We start from the raw sequence: 20,548 nt of genomic DNA on the forward strand, positions 1-20,548 counted from the left end.
ACTTTTTTAAATGTTACTCTACTTCACTTAAAGGACCACTACAGGAAAAGAATTAAAAAAGATATATTGTGTAACTTTTCCTTACGTTTGCCTCATTGCAAACCTGTATGTGCCACATAGAAGTAGTAAATAATAATTTTATTCTGTTTGTACCCCTGACTGCCCTCCTGGGGGCAGACATCCTGATGAGAGTTAATTTGGATCTAAAGAAAAATCTAGCTGCAGGTCCACTGTATCTGAGATTATAATGCCCATAGATGGACTGTCTCATTAGAGTTCCATTCACTTAGAATGGAAAAGCAGAGATGAGAAGCTATTTTTCAGAGGCCTCAGTAAACATATAAATGTTAAGTTGTCAATCTCGCCTTCATTCTTGCTGGATGGGTTCGGAGCCGAACCTCGGCTCCGACTCGGCCTATACTAAAGCTCGAGAGCTAATTTTACCGGTTCGAGGCAACCCTATATCCCATGATGCTAGGCGGTAACTACCCAGATATCGTTTGCCGCTTACGCTAGCGAGGTTGCTCTTTTTACCAGCTAAGGTTAGTGACTGTTTTTTCCTCACAAAAATCCTAGTATTTCCTTAGTTTTTTCCCCTAGTATACCTTTTAGTCTTTTATAGGCTAGTTTCTGTTAAATTTAAAGTTTAGTCTCTATTTTTTATCCCTTATCCCTGTCATACTCCCTCTCCCTAGGTTAGGCCTTAGGCCCTTCCGTTTTATTTTAATTCCCTCACAGGGATTCTTTGCTGTTTGTGTGTTCCCCTGTATCCCTGTATCCCTATTTGTTGGTGTGTGTGTGTGGGTGTGTGTGTGTTTTTTCTCCTAACTGTGGTTTTCCTTTCGACTCCTCAATGTCGAAGGAGATAAAGGTCTCAGGCTTCAAGAAGTGTGACTCGTGCTGTCAGAAGATGTCTCTGACAGACGGTCACACTTCTTGTGTTTATTGCCTGGGACCCCTGCACCTGCAGGACTCTTGCTCAGTGTGCCGTGCTTTAAGCCCTAGAGTTCTGCAGGAGTGCAGGAATAAATTGATATTAAGGGGCTTGTTAAGCACAAAGGTTCCCCGGCTAAGTCTGTGCCGGGGAAGCCTTCGAAACCACCTAAACCGTCGGCTCCGAGTTTCAGGCCCTCGGATGGTGGTTCATCACCTGCGACATTATCGGCTCCGGCTGGAGCCGATACCTCAGTATCGCAGCTACCTGCATCGGCTCCAGCCGGAGCCGATACCTTTAAGACTCTGTCTTCAAAGTCGGCTCCGGCTGGAGCCGACGTGTCTACGGCTCCATCGGCTCCATTAACCCTGACGCCCTCCGCACGAAAGAGGTCCAGATCTCCATCACTGGAGTCCATACATTCGGCTCCGAAGTCACCGTTACTCTCGGAGCGGAGCCATCGGAGCCATTCCTCTTGGTCGTCCAGACTTTCCGATCATGACCTTGAGAGAGTGGTAAGTAGACTATTAAAGTCTCAGGCACTGGCCCAAATGCTTCATAGCCCGTCTCATCAGACAGCGGCTACGTCCATACAACAGACTATTCCTCCTTCGACTCTACCCCAGTGTTCGGAGACGGAGCTCGTTGGAGCCGATACCTCCACCTTCGGCTCTGTCGTCTACTCTGATCTCGTCCATGGTGGAGGGATCCGGGCGCTTGGACTCTCATGCCGGCTTCGAGGGGGCGAGTGGCATCGGACCCTTGTCCGACCCTATTCTCCCTCTCGGAGCGTCAGCGTTGGTGAGTTCGGCCCCGGCATCGGCTTCGATGCGTCCTTGTCGGTGCCGGCTGGGGTTCCTAGCTCTTCGGAGTGGGAGCTCTCTAGCCTGCTTGACGGGGGCGCCTTCGAGGTCATGAGGAGCGTATTGGCCCCAGTGCCTGCTCTACGGTCAGCTCCATCATCTCCTCCCACAGTAGTGCCTGCTGATGTCTCTTTCTCCTCTCTCGCCCCCAGCCATCGAGACCCAACGCCTCAGGTTTCCCCATTGGGAATATCCTAATCTTCCGAGGTTTCCCCTGATCCGTTAGGTGACCCCCCGTGTAAGAGGACATGTAAGAGGAAACATGTGGACTCCCACGAGTCCGTCACATCTGATACCGACTTGGATGAGTCGGAAGGATCTCCAAGGTCCCCCTCTGAGGATGTCTCCTTCTCTGACATCCTTGAAATTCTTAAACAGAGGGGGAACTGGTCTTCCCTTAATCCTTCCGAGGACGAGTCGGTTTACCTGGAGGCTTTTGGTTCTCGACCCTCCACCTCCTGGGTGTCTCCGCCCTTCGACCCCCTTATGGATGTGGTGGCACGGAAGGCGTGGACGGCCCCTGACTCATTGGAACCCACCCCACGGAGGCCTTCTAAATTTATAACAGCCCCTTCTGATAAACAATTTTTATCCAAAGGTGTCCCAGTTGATGCCATGGTGGTGGCGGTGGCCACTAAGAAGGAACTGGCTGATCCTTCAGTGCCTATCCATCCGCCTAACAAGGAACCTAGGACAATGGATAGGTACGGCAAGCGGATGTTCTCGTCAGCGACTTTTTTCCATGCGGTCGCTGAACTACTTATGTCACTTCACCCATCTTCAAAGAGACATTCTTAAAGAACTGGGTGAGGTCCTACAGGATCCATCAGCTGCTGGGTCTCAGGAAAAAATGAACTCATAGCTAGGAACCCTGAATTCTGTTGTCAACTCCTCCATGTGGCTTATTTCATATGCAGCCGATGGAGCGAGTAGGGCCGCAGGCACAGGTGTGACTTTGAGGTGTCACGCCTGGATGCGGCTTTGTAACTTCGCAGACCCCTTCAAGGCGTCTTTCACTAACTCCCCCTTTGATGGTTCAGCGTTGTTTGGACCTCAAGTGAAAGGTACTTTGACCAGATGCGAACAAGATGGCAAGACTCTTTCTGCCGTAGGAGTCCGTTTTTCTACCCCATCTAGACCATATCTTAAGGGTCAAAAGGGTGAAAAAATGTGGTTCCGTAAATCACAAGGAGTCACGCCTGACGCAAGAGGTCAGTTCACCCCTAGAGGCAGAGGGGGGAACAACAACAACAGACGCCGCCCAAGAGGCAGAGGGGGTCCGCAGAACCAGGGTAGCAGAGAAAACCTCTCTGACAAACCCTTCCAGCATCCCTGAGGTGTTGCCCGACTGTCCACCTTCGGAGGCAGTCGGGGGAATATTAGCGCTGTACCTACAAGCCTGGCTCTCCCTCACTCAAGACAAATGGGTGCAGTCGATCATATCCGAGGGTTACAAAATCCCCTTTATCCAAACCCCAATGATTCAAATGGGGTCTCTTCCAGACATTCCACCCAGTCTAAGGGAACAAGCAGCACTAGAAATATCAAAGCTGCTAAAAAAAAAGTGAGCCATCCAGCCAGTTCCAGCAGACCAGCTAGGATCCGGAGTCTACTCAAAGTTCTTTTTGGTACCAAAAAAAACAGGGGACTGGAGACCAATATTGGATCTCAGCAATCTAAACAAGTTTGTAAAAAGAACAAGGTTCCGGATGGTCACGCTACAGTCCATTTTACCCCTTCTGGGCAAGGACAATTGGATGTGCTCAGTAGACCTTCAGGATGTGTACTATCACATCAAAATGCACAGGCGCTCCAGAAGGTTTCTCCGCTTCAGGCTGGGAGCCAGTCACTACCAGTTCAGAGCCCTGCCCTTTGGTCTCACTACAGCCCCCCGAGTGTTCACCAAATATATGGCAGTGGTTATGGCTCACCTGAGACGTCAAGGATTCCAGGTGTTTCCATATCTAGACGACTGGCTCCTCACTGCCACCACCAGGCGTCAACTTCTTCTAGCCAGAGACTACACCATCCACATTTGCAAAGAGCTAGGTATCTCTCTAAATTTCGAAAAGTCTGCCTTGTCGCCTTGTCAGTCTATTACCTTCATAGGCGCCACCTTGGACACCATTCAGCTCTCAGCAAAGTTAACGGAGCAGAGGGTCTTAGATATTCAAAGTCATGTTCACGTCCTTCTTCAGAACAACAAAGTTCAGGCCAGGTATGTTCTGAAGGTGTTAGGTCTCATGGCAGTAGCCATCGCGCTCCTTCCCCTTGCCCGTTTTTACATGCGCCTTCTTTAATGGATGCTTTTCTCCCAGTGGTCCTTCCAACAGCTCTCTATGACACACAAGATCCTAATAACTCTATCTTGCAGAAGACATCTGTCTTGGTGGATGGTCTCCCCTCAAGTCCATCAAGGCAGACCTTTCTCGTCGCCACAGTCACAACGGACACCTCCCTGATTGGGTGGGGGTGGGGCATTTCCAGGGAAGGACAGTCCATGGCACATGGCAACCCTTCGAATGCCACTTGCACATAAATGTCTTGGAGATGAGAGCAGTGCTTTTGACGTTGTAAGCCCTTCAAGACTCTCTTCCCCTAGGGACGATTGCAATTCAGACTGACAATATGTCCGTAGTATGGTATATCAACAAGCAGGGAGGAACCAGGTCATATCCCCTGTGTCGAGAAGCACTCAGACTCTGGCAATGGGCGATCTCTTCTCAGCGGTTTCTGATAGCAACGCACATCCCCGGGAAGTCCAACGTCATAGCGGACAGGCTGAGCAGAGCTGTTCTCATGCCTCACAAGTGGTCTCTCAAGCAATCGGTGACGGACAAAATATTTCGGAAGTGGGGGTTTCCTTGCTGCAATCTTTTTGCAACACCACAGAACAGCAAGTGCCTCAACTTCTTCACACTCTTCCCCCTTCCAGGCCATCCCCCCAGAGACGCTCTAGTCCACGATTGGCCTCGGGGACTTCTTTACGCCTTTCCCCCCTTTCCGTTAATCACACAAACAATTCAGAAAGCTACCGCCTTGAGGGCCAAGATGATCCTCATTGCCCCTTATTGGCCTCGACAGATATGGTTCCCTTTCCTTCCTCGCTACCTTTTGGAGCAGCCTTGGCATCTGGATCCAATGCCAGATCTTTTGACCCATCAATCAGGGCAGCTGCACCAATCCCTCCAATCTCTCAACCTCACAGCTTGGTTGCTCCACTTCCGTCCCTAGCCAGGTTTCCAATGATTTCAAATTCTGTCCGCGATATTATTGTAGCTTCCCTTAAATCTTCCACCAGAAGGATCTATGCTAGTAAATGGCAACGCTTTTCCTTTTGGGCAAAGGCTAGGAACATAGATCCCTTCACTACTCCAATAACTCGGTCTTGGATTTCCTAGCCGAAATCTTTCACTCAGGATCTTCTTCCTCCACAGTAAAAGTTCAGCTAGCAGCCATCTCAAGTTTTCACATAGGCTTGTCGAACTCCAACATCATGTCCCATAAACTTTGCAAGGCATTCCTCAGAGGTATCTTTTTACTCAGGCCTCCGATCAAAGACCCCCCACCACAGTGGGATTTAAACTTAGTTTTAGCATCCTTGATTCTCCTCCTTCAACCTGCGGCCACCTGTTCCTTGAAGTTACTTTCCTGGAAGACACTATTCCTAGTCGCCATTACGTCGGCTAGGAGAGTATCTGAACTTTATGCCCTCTGCATTCGCCCTCCTTACTTACTGTTCCACAAAGACAGGGTTTCTCTAAGAACTAACCCATCTTTTTTACCCAAGGTGGCTTCTCAGACAAATTTAAATCAATCTATTGATCTTCCAGTTCTCCTTCCTAATTATTCAAACAGGGCGGAGCAAAAACTACATTGTCTGGACGTTCATCGTCAGCTCCGCTTCTGTCTGGACAGAACTAAACAATTCAGAAAATCTGATCAACTTTTTTTATCTTATGCTGAGAGTAAAAAGGGTCTTCCGGTATCTAAAGTAACCCTGTCTAGGTGGCTGTCTTCTGTGATTACCGGTATTTATTAACTCGGAGGTAAAGAATTGCCTTCTAGACCAAGAGCCCATTCAACCAGAGCGTTGGCTACATCTACAGCCTTTCAAGCTAGATTACCAATAGACACTATCTGTGCGGCTGCCACATGGGCCTCTCCTCATACTTTTGTTACACATTACAAACTGGACATGGCCTCCAGAAACAGGGCAAATTTTGGTTCCTCCGTTCTCAAGAGTCTGTTCCAATGAGCCACCCAGGATAAAGGTGCTAGGGACGTTGTCCCATCCAGCAAGAATGAAGGCGAGATTGACAACTTAACATTGTGAAGTTATGTACCTACCATAACGTTCCATGTTAGTTGTCTTCTCTCGCCTTCTTTCTTGCGTCCCGCCCACCATCCCCCTAGCCTGGGCAGACCGAGAGGTTCTTCCCCTTCTTACAGGGGGACCTTATCTTGCATTATTCCTAGCTCAGACAGTTGGTCCTGGGGTAGATTCAGCTTCAGGTAGTGATGTTTTGGGAGTTCTTCCTTCTCCACCTCAGAGAGGAGACTGAATTGGCTATGGTTTCTCAGCTACCAAACGAGATCTGGGTAGTTACCGCCTAGCATCATGGGATATAGGGTTGCCTCGAGCCGGTAAAATTAGCTCTCGAGCTTTAGTATAGGCTGAGTCAGAGCCGAGGTTCGGCTCCGAACCCATCCAGCAAGAAAGAAGGCGAGAGAAGACAACTAACATGGAACATTATGGTAGGTACATAACTTCTCATTCACTGTCATGCAGTGCCTCTTACAAATGTGTTTGCTGCTGATGTGTTGCACATTCTGTGAAAAAGGCTTCCCAAACTACCATCTCTTTGCTGAGATATCAGCCTTTTTTTAGACATTTAACTTTGATCTGTTTCAGTTTCTTCTACAGTTACTCTTCCCATATCCCATCCCCCTGCTAGCAAGAGTATCACATTTCCCACCCTGCAAGGTTCAGCTATTCAGTCAGCTTTGCATGACAATACACATCAAACAGACTTGCTTGCAGTTTGCCTGGTGTGCCAGTAAAAGTGTTCCCTCATTTCTCTTAATCCTGTCATCTGAATAGCACTTTTACAGTAAATCATGTTACAAAATGCTTTTTCTCAGTCCTTGATATATGAAGGAGTTTAAGTATTCATTTACACATACCTGTAATATACACTCATTACAATTCATCTTGGCCACTGACAGACTTGAGCTCAGTCTGCAAAAAAAATAAATAAATAAATAAACTCATTTTAAGAATATACATATTTGCCGTAAATAGAATTTGTCATCTATCTTATTTTTCCTTATGCATACTGTCATGGGACAAGACCAGCTTATTAAAATGTATATTAATCTGAGTTTATTAATGATGCTATAGCATGATTGTTAAAAAAAGCAAATATAATTTGTATGCAGGGCTGGGAAAAATACAGCTTCATAAGCCACAGTATTGCTGTCTTTTACACTGCATTCTTTTAGTATGTAATAAGAGAGAATAGTATGTGTTGCATGTGGTGGGCGGCTACAGTGGTTAGCATTGTTTCCTCACAGCAAGAGGTTCTCTGGTTCAATCCTTGGCTGGGGTGCCTTCTGTGTGGAGTCTGCATGTCTTCCCTGTGGTCGCGTGGGTTTCCTCCAGGTGCTCTGGTTTCATCCCAAAGACATGCTGCAGGTGGATTGGACACTCTAAATTGGCCCTAGGTGTGAGTGCATGTGTATGTGTGCTTTCTGTGGAAGGTTGGGCACCGGACTGGCAACTTGACACTAATTACTCCACTGCCAATCATGAGCAGACAGGTGTTCCGCTGTGGTGACCCCTAACTGGGAAAAGCCGAAAGAAGAAGTACGTGTTGCATGAAGTGAGGCATGTAGTTATTACAAAATTATTAGCCAGGCTAGAAGTGCATTGTTGGCTAGGGCAGATGTTCATCGTGCATACAGCTGCAGTCATAACAGATGGGTTATCCTGCCGTCAGGCGGGTCCTCGGTCGGCCGAATTCCAAAGTCTAGGTCCGGCGTCGGTTGTCGTTGCTTCTTCCCTGACGTCAGTGCGGCAGGGGTATAAAAGAACCAGCCGACGCCATTTTCTTCAGTCTTTCTTGCCGCACGGTGCCCGAAGCAGAAGCAGTTCGCAATTGCCGGTCGGCCAGCTCCTGAGATTTACGAAAATTTTTCGGCCGAAGTCTTCTTGAAAGCTAAGTACCCCGTTAGGGAAACTTTTCTTGCCTCAGACCGATGTCAGACAAAGTTAATAATTGCATTTCTTGCGGGAAGCAAATACCGCATAAGGATTTCCATTCCTCCTGCATTCCTTGCTTAGGCCCAGACCACGACGTCTCGGCCTGTCGTTTTTGTGCTAGATTCAACAAACGCACTATTAAGCGTCGGGCGGAGTTCACCCAACACTATTTTGGTAAAAAATTTAATTACATTATGTCGTCGGATACTCCGACTCCAGTTTTGAGAAAAAGACGCAAAGATAAGGACCGACATACGAGGTCCGCGACTTCTACCGACACCACGCTAAAGCCAGCTACAGGTGCTCCGGTTCTCAGTGAGGCGCCTACGCAGCCCCTGAGTACCGATGACGCTTCTTTAGCGGTGTCTTCTGTGCCCGAGGTCGCAGGCTCCTCGGCCCCCACTCCGACTACAGATACCGACGCCACTCTTGGCGGGGAAACTCAGAATTTAGACAGACCTGCCACAAGGTGTCTTCAGGCCTTCCTCTTTTTCCATTAAGGCTTTCACAAAATCTAAAGCAGCCATGAAAACTAAAAGACAAGTTCCACAGAGCCCCTCTCAAGGCCCCATGCCTAAAAAACAGATGCTCAAAATGGCAGAGAATTTGATTACTCTTATCAGGGGTTCTCAACCACCCTCGGACAAAAGGCCCAGACTGAAGGAAGACTACCCTTCCTCAGACCAAGCCTCTATTACCTCAGAACATTCTGAGGACCAGGAATATTCATATTCCCCTTTTGAAGATTCTGATGCTGAGGAGTCCATTCCCTCGCCCCCCCCCCCCCCGAGGACTATTCTTTTGGGGAAACCTTACATACCTTGAGGGAACACTTTCACTGGGAAGGCCAAGATTACTCAGATTCCAAGAAAAGGCTCAGGGATTTTCTTTTGCTTCCTCAGCACAGGCCTCTGGCTATCCCTCCTGTTTTGGATATATTAGATGATGTGTACACAGAAGCCAGCCTCAACCCAGATTCTTTACCCCCAGCTCCTGTTAAGCCTGACCGGTATTACCGGGTTCCTGATTCACACCAATTCCTATACAAAAGCCATGCTGCTGACCCAGAAACTATTTCACAGGGTCCCAAGGGAATTAAGGCCTCTACTGCCAAAAACCCATTACCTTCAGAGAGGGATTCCAGAGCTTTAGAAAGGTGGGGGAAAAAGGTATACACCTTGGCCACTTCAACCATGAGGGCATTAAACTGTCAGTTCCATATGTTAAAGTATCAACAGTTTTTGTTATCTCAGTTGAAAAGCAAAATGACACAACCTGAACAACCAGATTTAAAGGAGTGGCAGGATTTGTTGCATAGTGCAGAGCAAGTGGGTAAACATACCTTGCAATGTGGTTTTGATGCTTTAGAGGCCTCATGTAGAGCTGCTGTTACAGGGTCTGTCATACGTAGACATGCTTGGCTCAAAGAGCAAACCTTACCAGATCTTGTTAAAGCTAAATTACTAGATGCACCCCTTCAAAAAGATGTATTGTTTGGTGTTAAAGCTGAGGAGGTACTAAAGAAAATGGAGGAAAAGGCAAGGTCAATGCAAACAGTGAAAGATTTCCTACAGGTACAGCCTCCACGTTTCAGCAGAAACTGGCCTTCAAAAAAATTGGTCCTTTCCAGCCACGGACAGACCTCAAAGAGGTAGATACAGGCGCCCGAGGGGTAAAGGGCAATCTCAAGGATCATTTAGAGCCAGACAATGGCAAGCACCTACACCAAGAGGTGAAGAAGATGGATCACAGCCATTCAGAAAGCAGACACAATGACTTTCCCCTTTGCATGCCAAGCAAAGCTTTAATGGCAGCATCTTTAGGCGGAAAACTGGCATTATTTTCAAAAAATTGGCATATTGTCACAAAAGACAAATGGATCCTAGACATTATAGACAGAGGCTATAGATTCCACTTTCACACCCTTCCAAAAATGAGGGGCATGCCAAACCTGCCACAAAATCAAAGGGCAGAGGCACAAAAACAAATTTCAGCTCTCATGGATATGAAAGCTATTCAAGAGGTACCTGCAAAAGAACAGGGTCAAGGTTTTTATTCCAGACTATTCCTGGTACCAAGGAAGGACAAAGATTGGAGACCTATTTTGGACCTATCCATCCTAAACACATATTTACTCATACCAAAATTCAAGATGCTGACATTACAGCAACTTCTTCCCATGCTGGGCAAGGAGTCTTGGCTGGTAACATTGGACCTCAAGGAGGCATACCTGCATGTCCCTATCAGACAAGATTGCAGAAGATACCTCAGATTTCTTGCAGGTTCAACCCATTATCAATTCTCTGCATTGCCCTTCGGCTTATCTACTGCACCCAGAGTGTTTACGAAATGCCTGGCATCAGTAATTGCCTTCTGCAGACTTCATGGGATACAAATATACCCATATCTGGACGACTGCCTGATCCAAGCGGACAGCAAGCACATACTTCTGAAACACCTGGCCTTTGTAATAAAATTGTTGAACTTCCTGAGATACACAGTCAACAAAAAGAAATCAAAACTAATACCCTCTCAAGCAATAATTTTCCTGGGTGCCAGCTTGAATACAAACACCCAGATGGCCTACCTCATGCCAGAGAAGCAAGGGCAACTATCTCAGAAAATGGCAACCTTCACCAGGCTGACTGCAAGGAAAGTCCTGCAGGCTCTGGGATTCATGGCATCTTGCATCCTACTGATCCCATATGCAAAGCTGCATATGAGGAAACTTCAATGCTACCTAAAAAACTTATGGTCTCAACACAGCCACAGTTTGGAAACAATTATACCACTCATTCCATGTCTTCAAAAGGAATTTCTGTGGTGGGCTCAAGCATGCCAAAGAAACATAGGTCTCCCTTTCTGCATGCCTCAAGCAAATCAAATTATCACAACAGACGCCTCGGACTATGCCTGGGGGGCGCACATGACAGATCAGTGCATTCAGGGCAAATGGTCCCAAAAAGAGAAGCACCTACACATCAATCAAAAGGAAATGCTAGCAGTACAAAATGCAATTATGGCCTTCAAAGACCTACTGCATCCATGCCAGCTATTGATAAGGACAGACAACACCACAGTGATGTGGTACATAAACTAACAGGGTGGAACTCATTCATACCCCCTGTGCAGACTAGCCATGTCCCTTTGGAACACGGCTCTGGAATTGCAAATCCAACTTCAAGCACAATTCCTGCCAGGGAAGGAAAACACGCTGGCAGACAACCTAAGCAGAAATATGACAGATCCACACGAATGGAAGTTGCATCCTCAAGTTTTCGCAAAGATAATTCAGGCATGGGGACGGCCAGACATAGATCTCTTTGCTACTCACAAAAATTACCAACTGAAAAAATTTTGCTCAAGGACCTATCATCCACAGGCCTGGAAAGTGGACGCACTTTCTTTCAAGTTGGACAACATTGACAGTCTATGCCTTTCCACCTCTTCCTCTGCTGCCCAAAGTTCTATTAAAAGCCAGAGCAGAGAGGCCAAAGATGATTCTGATTGCTCCACACTGGCCAAGACAACACTGGTATCCACTCCTGAAGAGCCTGACGCACCCCCCCCCCCCCCATGGAACCTGCCTCTAGTGCCTCTTCTGTTGACCCAACACAGCTTCAAAACTCTTCACAGTCAGCTAAACACCCTCAATGTAGCAGCATGGAGGATTCCTTGATTTCCCAACAGACCCTCCTCTCCAAGGAGGTGCAGGATGTCATCTTGGAGGCCAGAAGACCTTCAACTAGAAAAGCCTACTCCGCCAAATGGAAACGGTTTTGTGCCTGGAATCAGAAAAAGGGCCAGAATCCTTGGGTTCTAAATTTACCTCAAATATTACAGTACCTAGCTGAGATGTTAAACAGTGGACTTTCCTTCTCCTCCATCAAGATCCATGCTTCAGCTATTTCTGCACAATACAACACTGATCCTCCTTTATTCTCTCATCCTCTCTTAAGACAGTTCCTCAGAGGGGCTAAGAATATAAAACCCCCAAGGAAACCACCTGCTTGGGACCTCAACTTCATTTTAGAAAAACTGACTCTGCCTCCATTTGAGCCAGCTGCCTCAGCAGAACTACAATATTTGTCATGGAAAACAGCCTTCCTTCTGGCTATCACCTCAGCACGCAGGGTTCGGAGCTACAAGCCCTCATGGCGGTGCAACCTTTCATCATTTTCCATCAGGACAGAGTTTCCTTACGAACCAACCCTTCCTTTATGCCAAAGGTAGTATCCAGTGTAGCCTTGAATCAGACTATACACTTTCCCCTTTGTTTTGTGGGTTAGGATAAAAGGTAGATAAGACTACTACACTCCTTGGACATTCACAGACAACTTCATTATTTGGACAGGACAAAGCCATTCAGAAAATCAGAGCAACTCTTTGTGTCCTATGCTACAGGTGCTCAAGGAAAGGCTATTTCCAAACAGACAATCTCAAAATGGATAGCCCACTGCATACGCTTTTGTTACTCATTTCATGGAAAAAGTGTACCTACAAGCATCAGATATCACTCCACAAGGGCCACAGCTACCTCTGCAGCTTTCCTCAGGGGGGTTCCTACCAAGGATATTTTGGAAGCAGCCACTTGGAGTTCTGTGCACACTTTCTCCAAGCACTATCACCTTCCACTATACTCTAAATCTAGTGCGGGCTTTGCCACAGCAGTCTTGCAGGGCATCCTTGCTCTTCCTAGTTCCACTAAGTGCCTGCCATCCCTTTTTAGCTTTGGGATTCTACCCATCTGTTATGACTGCAGCTGTATGCACGATGAACATAGTACAGTTTTGTACCTACCATAAATGTAGATGTTCGAGTGCTAATACAGCTGCAGTCCAGGATGTTCATCGTGCATACAGCTGCAGTAATCACAGATGGGTTTTCTGCCATCAGGCGGGTCCTCGGTCGGCCGAATTCCAAAGTCTAGGTCCGGCATCGGTTGTTGTCTCTTTCTTTCCTGACGTCAGTGAGGCAGGGGTATACAAGACACAGCCGACTCCATTTTCTTCAGTCTTTTTTGCCACGCGGTGCCCGAAGCAGAAGCAGTTCGCAAGTGCCGGTCGGCCAGCTCCTGAATTTACGAAAAATTGGAAACCGAAGTCTTCATTAAAGCTAAGTACCCCGTTGGGGAAACTTTTCCTGCCTCAGACCGATGTCAGAAAAAGTTAACAATTGTATTTCTTGTGGGAAGCAAATACCACATAAGGATTTCCATTCCCTCTGCATACCTTGTTTAGGCCCAGACCACGACGTCTCGGACTGTCGCTTTTGCGCTACTTTCAATAAACGCACTATTAAGCGTCGGGCGGAGTTCGCCCAACACTTTTTTGGTAAAGCCTTTGATTATAAAATGTCGTCTGAGACTCAGACTACCGTTTTGTCCAAAAAACGCAAGGACAAGGACCGACACCACGCCAAAACCGGCTACACGTGGTCCGGTTCTCAGCGAGACGCCTTTGCAGTCCCTGACTACCGACGACACTTCTTTGGCGGTGTCTTCTGTAACCGAGACCGCAGGTACCTCGGCCCATACCCAGACTACAACCACCGAAGCCACTGTGAGCGTTGAGCCTCCTGATGTGGACAGGTCCACTTCCACCCACGGTGTCTTTAGACCCTCATCTTCTTTTTCCATTAAGGCCTTTACTAAGTCCAAATCAGCCAGGCATCCCAAGAGGCCTGTTGCACAGGGCCCATCCCCAGGCCCCATGCCTAAAAAGCAGATGCTTAAAATGGCTGAGGATTTAATTACTCTTATCAGGGGTTTCCAACCCCCTCCAGACAAGAGACCCAGAGTGGAGGAAGATTCTCCCTCTTCTGATCAGGGCTCCATTTTTTCAGAACATTCTGATGTAGAGGAACACTCTTACTCCCCATTTGAAGATTCTGATGCAGAGCAGTCCATTCCTTCTGTATCTCCTCCTGAGGATTTTTCTTTTGGGGAAACCTTACACACCTTGAGGGAACACTTCCATTGGGAAGGCCAAGACTTTTCTGATTCCAAGAAAAGACTTAGGGAATTTCTTTTGTTACCTCATCACAGACCTCTGGCGATACCTCCTGTCTTGGACGTACTTGATGATGTTTATTCGGAGGCTTGCCTTAATCCGGATTCCCTGCCTCCTGCCCCAGTCAAACCTGATAGGTACTACAGAGTTCCTAACTCTCACCAGTTTCTTTACAAAAGCCATAATGCTGACCCTGAAACCATTTCTCAAGGCCCCAAGGGAATGAAGGCCTCTACTGCTAAGAATCCACTACCTTCCGAAAGAGAGTCAAGATCCTTTAAAAAGGTGGGGGAAAAAGGTATATACCTCGGCCACCCTAGCCATGAGGGCCTTAAATTGTCAGTTTCATATGCTTAAATATCAGCAGATCTGAAGTAGGAAGACTTCATTCGTCTGCAACCTGTGGGTATCGGATCCGACCTCGGATCCGAGCCGGCAATTCAAAAGCTTAGGCTCCGAGCTCCTAGCTCCTCCCTCTTACCCATAACCCCTTGCCACGCCCTGACTGACCTCAGATTTCGTTTGCCGCTTCAAAGCAACGGAATTCTTGAGCTGCTGGCGTGGGTTTTGAGATAAGTGGTTTTCTGACAGGAAAATTGTTAAATTTCTCAGTTTTTGTTTAAAAATTAGTTAGTGTTGTGTGTGGTTAAGGCTTTCCCTCCCTCTTTAGTTAAATTTCTCGGTTTTCGTAGTTTTGTGTGTGTCTGTGTGTTTAGGCCTTAGGTGTCATGTCTGAAGCCCCTAAGGCTGTCTTTTTCGAAACGAGTGTGGCCATAAGCTGTCCCCAGCAGATGGCCACACTGGTAGTAATGCTTGGGGTTGAACACCTGTCTTCTGGTTGTACCATTTGTGCAGGGTTCAACCGGCTTTAAGGGAACGGAGGTCGGTTAGTGCTGGCGGGTCTTTACCCCCAGATACTGCTTCGCCTCTGCCCTCCAGTCAGCAACTTGTTGCTGTCAGTTCTCCCTCCGGCTGGGACTCAACCTCCCTTAAAATGCCGGAGGGAAGGATTCTAGTAGAGAGACAGAGAGGCACAGGGAGAAGCACCACAAGAGGAGAGCTTCCAGCCTCGGCTCCTCCATCTGCGGCTTCCCTGTGCCTTCTAGCTTTCCTCCTCGGCTCCACTCCCTCGGTTCTCCTGGACCCGAGGAGGAGGAGGCTAGCCCTTCCAGGAGGTCACGAGGCGGTTCTCTAGGTCCGCCGTGGCCTCCTCCAGATCGACCTTTTCAATGAGCGCTGATATGCACCGGATGTTGTGGAAATTCATCCACGCCCAAATCCAAATGGAGTGCTCCTAGCCCCCAACCGGGAGGGGCCTTCTCCGACCCATACCACGGGTTCGAGCTTTTCGCCGTGCAGATTTGGATCCGGGTGGGTCGGATCCGATTGATCCGCCCCATCCCTTGAGTGCTTCGGGACCCGACCTCTCGGAGCCGAGGCCGAGCCTCGATCCGAGGGAGCTGGTGTGTCTTCGCCCGTCCAGGTCGGAGCACACTGGTCTCGGATCCGATCCGCACGCCGGATCCGAGTGGCTCGGGCTTAGAGAAGCTGGCTCCCCTCGGCTTTCAACGTTATGGAAAGGGCACTGTCGAGGACATCCGGACCCCGGTCCCTGCCACGGCTCCATCCCGCACTCCATTGCAGTTGGGCCAGGCCCCACCAGCCGGTCCCAGGGACAGCCCGCCTCGATGTCCCAAGTGGTTCCCTTGGAACATCCGCCTGCTGAAGAGTACTCGGACAGCCCCTGATGATGTACCTCGAAGCGCAAGTGCAAGAGGAGGCACATGGACTCCTGAGTCCGCCACTGAAGACACGGACTTGGATGAAGGGAAGGCTCCCTAGGTCACCCCTGAGGACGTCTCATTTGGAGACATCATGGAGATGTTAAGGATCAGGGGGTGGTCTGCCCCAAGGCTTCTTCGACGAGTCTGTGTTCTTGGAGGCATTCGAGGCGGCCTTCTACCTCTTGGGTGTCCCTCCTGCTGACCCCTGGTAGATCTTATATCTATCAGGGCGTGGAAGGATCCGGACACCATTGAGCCTATCCCAAAACGCCTGATCGCATTCTTTCTCCTCCATCAGACCGCACCCACTGGAGTAAGGGTCCCCTGTAGATGCCATGATGATGGCTGCAGCCACGAAGAGGGAATTGGCCCAGGAGAGTCCCTCCGTCCATCCTCCGGCAAGGAGTCCCGCTCGATGGATCGAATTGGGAAGCGAGTGTTTAGTTCAGCGACCTTCTCCTTGAGAGCTGAACTACATGGCGATGTCATTAGGATGCAGCGAGATCTGATTAAAGAGTACGCTGCATCTCCCGAGTCCATCTCGAGTGAGGATAAGCAGGTTTATTCCACCCAATGGCCACTCTCAGATCTGTATCCAATACATCTGCGGCTGCTGTCTCATGCTACTGAGGGAGCCGCTAGAGCGGAGCAGGCCTTGTCATGAGGCGACAGGCCTGGCTCCGCCATTGTGATTTTGCCAGCCTCTTTAATGCCCTTTCGATGGTTCTGCCTTATTTGGCAAGACTGTTCAGACACTTGTCCAGAGCGAAAGGACGGGAAGACGCTGTCTGCCGTCGGAGTCCGCTTCTCAGCTCCCCAGAGGTCCTTCTCTAAGAACCAAAAGGGACAGAAGAAGATGTGGTTCCGAAGTCGCAGCAGTCCCAACCTGCTCCGGATAACCAGTCCTTCCGTGGCAGAGGAGGACGGGAGGTCGTGCCAGAGGCAGGGGGCTCCTGGCAATTTTGGGTCCAGAGAACCCTTCTCTGAGAGACCCACGCAGCAGCCCTGAAGGGTTGCCCGCTGTCCGCTCTGGAGGCAGTCGGGGCGGTTTTATGCACCTGACTTCTTGGGAGTCCATAACAACAGACAGTTGGTGCTTCACTCATATCCAGAGGATATTCAATACCCTAATCAAGATCCCAAATCTCAGCCTCCCAGATGTTCCACCCGATCAGAGGCGGCAGCTCTGATCGAGCAGCTGCTAGGAAAAGAGCCATCCAGCGTCCCCAGATCAAGCCGGATTAGGGTTTTACTCCAAGTTCTTTTGGTGCCAAAGAAGACGGGGACTTAAGACCAATTTAGACCTTTCCCTGTTGAACCTGTCAGTAACCAAGCAAAGTTCCGGATGGTCACCCTGCAATCTATACTCCCCTGTTGAGGAGAACGACTGGATGTGTTCCATAGACCTCAAGGATGCGACTACCACATTCGGATGGACAGACGATCCAGGAGGTTTCTTCGCTTCCGCTGGGAGCCAGTCACTATCAGTTCAGGGTCCTCCCTTTGGTCTCACCTCAGCCCCCAGGGTGTTTACCAAGGTGTTAGCGGTGGTAGCGCCCACCTGAGGCTCCAGGGATTACAGGTCTTTCCGCACCTGGACGACTGGCTCCTGACGCATCATCAAGGCATCTTCTGTGCTCAGCCAGGGATTACTTCCTTCAACTAGCACCAAGGCTGGGCATAACGATCAACTGGGAGAAATCTTTCCTGAATCCAACTCAAATTATAGATTTCATAGGAGGAAGACTAGACACCAGATCAATGCGAGCCTTCCTCACCCCAGACCGTCGTCAGCCTGAGGTGTCATGTGACAGCAATCCTTCAACCCACCAACTGCAGCTTGTCCTGAGGGCCCTAGGTTCTATGGCGCAGCTATCCCGCTTCTACTTCATGCTCGCCACGCATGGTTCTTCAATGGACCCTTCAAGTTCAGTGGTCTCCTCTTTGTTCTCTCTAAACGCCCGATTGCGGTCAGCAGAGTGCAGGGACTCCCTTCTGTGGTGGCTTTTCTCCGAGCCCCTGGCAGGAAGACCCTTTTGCTGCATTTCCCGAGCCACAGTGACCACGGACGCTTCTTGCCTCGGTGGGGCATTCTATGGAAAGATTGTCCAAGGCACGTGGAATCCCACAGAGACATCATTGCATATAAATGTCCTGGAAATGAGGGCGGTGCTCCTAGGGTTGCAAGCACTTCACCACGTTCTTCCTACAGGGACTATTGCGATTCAGACAGACAACATGTCCGTAGTCTGGTATATCAACAAGCAGGGAGGAACCAGGTCTTATCCCCTTTGTCGAGAGGCCATGAGAGTTTGGGAATGGGCAATTTCCACCAAACGCTTTCTGATAGCAATGCACATTCCGAAAGTCCAACATCCTTATGACAAGCTCAGTCGCACCATCCTTTCTCCACACGAGTGGTCCCTAAACCTTCAAGTAGCGAAGAAGATTTTTGCATTTGGGGCAACCCTGTTGCGATCTTTTGCTTCTCCCTCAAACGCCAAATGCATAATTTCTTCGCTCTACTTCCCCACCAGGGAGTTCCCGAGGATGCTCTGGTGCATGCTTGGCCTCCCGGTCTCCTTTATGCCTACCCTCCACTTCCTCTGATGCAGAGGTTTCTGCAGAAAGCCAACAGTTTGGGGAGCAGAATGATTCTCATTGCCCCATTCTGGCCTCGACAACCTTGGTTCCCCTTAGTTCAGATGGTCTCACAAAATCAATCCACCATGGATTCTGGATCCAATTTCTGATCTCATCTCTCACCCTCTGGGAATGCCAGTTCCCTATCTGCGGCCCCTGAAGTTGTCATCTTGCCTCCTCCAATTCCATCGTTAATTATGCCTCCGGTATCTCTTCACCGTCAAAGCAATTTTGGCTGCCCATAAACCTTCTACCAGACAGGTTTATCGGAGAACATGGAAGAGGTTCTCTATGTGGGCAGGGCATAGAACGGAGGATCCTTTTCAGCACCTATCTCAGTGCTAGAATTTCTAACAGACCTCTTTCATCAAGGGCCAGTTCATCCACGATTAAAGTACAATTGGCTATATCGCATTATCACATTGACAGGACACAGCCCCTTATGACAGCGAAATTATGCAAATCCTTTCTCAAGGGAGTTTTTATTAAGGCCTCCAGTCAAGGAGGTTGTACCTTGGGATTTGTCTTTAGTCCTGCAGGCCCTTACTGCTCCTCCCTTCGAGCCTGCAGCTTCTGCTGATTTAAAATTCCTTTCCTGGAAGACTGTCTTTCTGGTAGCTATCACTTCAGCCAGAAGGGTGTCTGAGCTTCAGGCTCTTTGTGTCAAACCGCCTTACCTTTCTTTCTTCCCTGATAGGGTGTGCCTCAGGACCAATCCGTCTCTTCTGAATCCAATATTAACCAGTCAATCAATTTGCCTGTCTTTTTTCCCAAGTATTCAAACAAAGGGGAATACAAGTTGCATTCATTGGATGTTCATAGACAATTACGCTTTTATATTAGCAGGACAGCTGGCCACAGGAAATCAGATCAGCTGTTCGTTTCCTTTGCTAAATTTGCTTTGGGTAAAGCAGTGTCTAAAGTCACTCTGTCTAAATGGATTGCTAATTGCATATTGCAGGCGTATGACACTTCAGGCAGACCTGCTCCTAAGAGGGTTACGCTCATTCTACTAGGGCAGTTTCTATGTCAGCCTTTAAGTCCCGTGTTTCGTTGGATGATATCTGCTGCAGCTACTTGGGCCTCGCCATACTTTTATTTCTCATTACAAGGTGGATGTTGTTTCTAGAGGAAGAGCATCCTTTGGCTCAGCGGTGCTCGAACATCCTTCCATGATGGCCAAGATTCAGGTAGCTAGGACTCTGTCCCAAGTCTTCCTACTTCAGATTTAGAAGTTATGTACTCACCATAACGCTCCATCTGAGTAGGTGACTTCATTCGATGACTATCCTCTCCATCCCCTGACCTTTATAGTGCGAGTATTTATGCTGTTTTAGTATACTGTGGTCAGTATTTGAGGCAAACTCAATCTGAGGTCAGTCAGGGCGTGGCAAGGGGTTATGGGTAAGAGGGAGGAGCTAGGAGCTCGGAGCCTAAGCTTTTGAATTGCCGGCTCGATCCGAGATCGGATCCGATACCCACAGGTTGCATCCGAATGAAGTCACCTACTCAGATGGAACGTTATGGTGAGTACATAACTTCTATTTCTGTTATCACAATTAAGAAATAAAATGTCTCAACCTGAACAACCAGATTTGAAGGAGTTGCAGGATATGATGCATAGTGCAGAACAAGTGGGTAAACACACCTTACAATGTGGCTATGATGCCCTAGAGGCCTCAAGTAGAGCTGCTGTTACAGGATCAGTCATTCGTAGACATGCATGGCTTAGGGAACAAATCTTGCCTGATCATGTGAAAGCTAAACTACTAGATGCTCCTTTACAAAAGGATGTGCTATTTGGTACTAATGCTGAGGAGATACTACGGAAAATGGAAGAAAAAGCCAAATCTATGCAAACTGTCAAAGCTTTTCTACAGGTTCAACCACCACGTTTTAGCAGAAATTGGCCTTCTAAAAACTGGTCCTTTCCAGCCACGGACAAGCCCCAAAGAGGTAGATACAGGCGCACAAGGGGCAGAGGGCAATCACAAGGATCATATAGAGGCAGGCAATGGCAAACTCCAGCACCAAGAGGTGGCGAAGAC

The 20,548-nt window shown here is 48.5% G+C and overlaps 1 protein-coding gene across 1 annotated transcript in view; it reads left to right on the top strand.

Moving 5' to 3' along the window:
* COQ10B (coenzyme Q10B) overlaps window positions 1-20,548 on the top strand; it is an 860,158-nt gene that overhangs the window by 658 nt on the left and 838,952 nt on the right. The window lies entirely within an intron of this gene.

This window comes from Protopterus annectens, chromosome 2.part0, assembly GCF_019279795.1.
Source record: "Protopterus annectens isolate FY-2018-M chromosome 2.part0, PAN1.0, whole genome shotgun sequence".
NCBI lineage: Eukaryota > Metazoa > Chordata > Ceratodontiformes > Protopteridae > Protopterus > Protopterus annectens.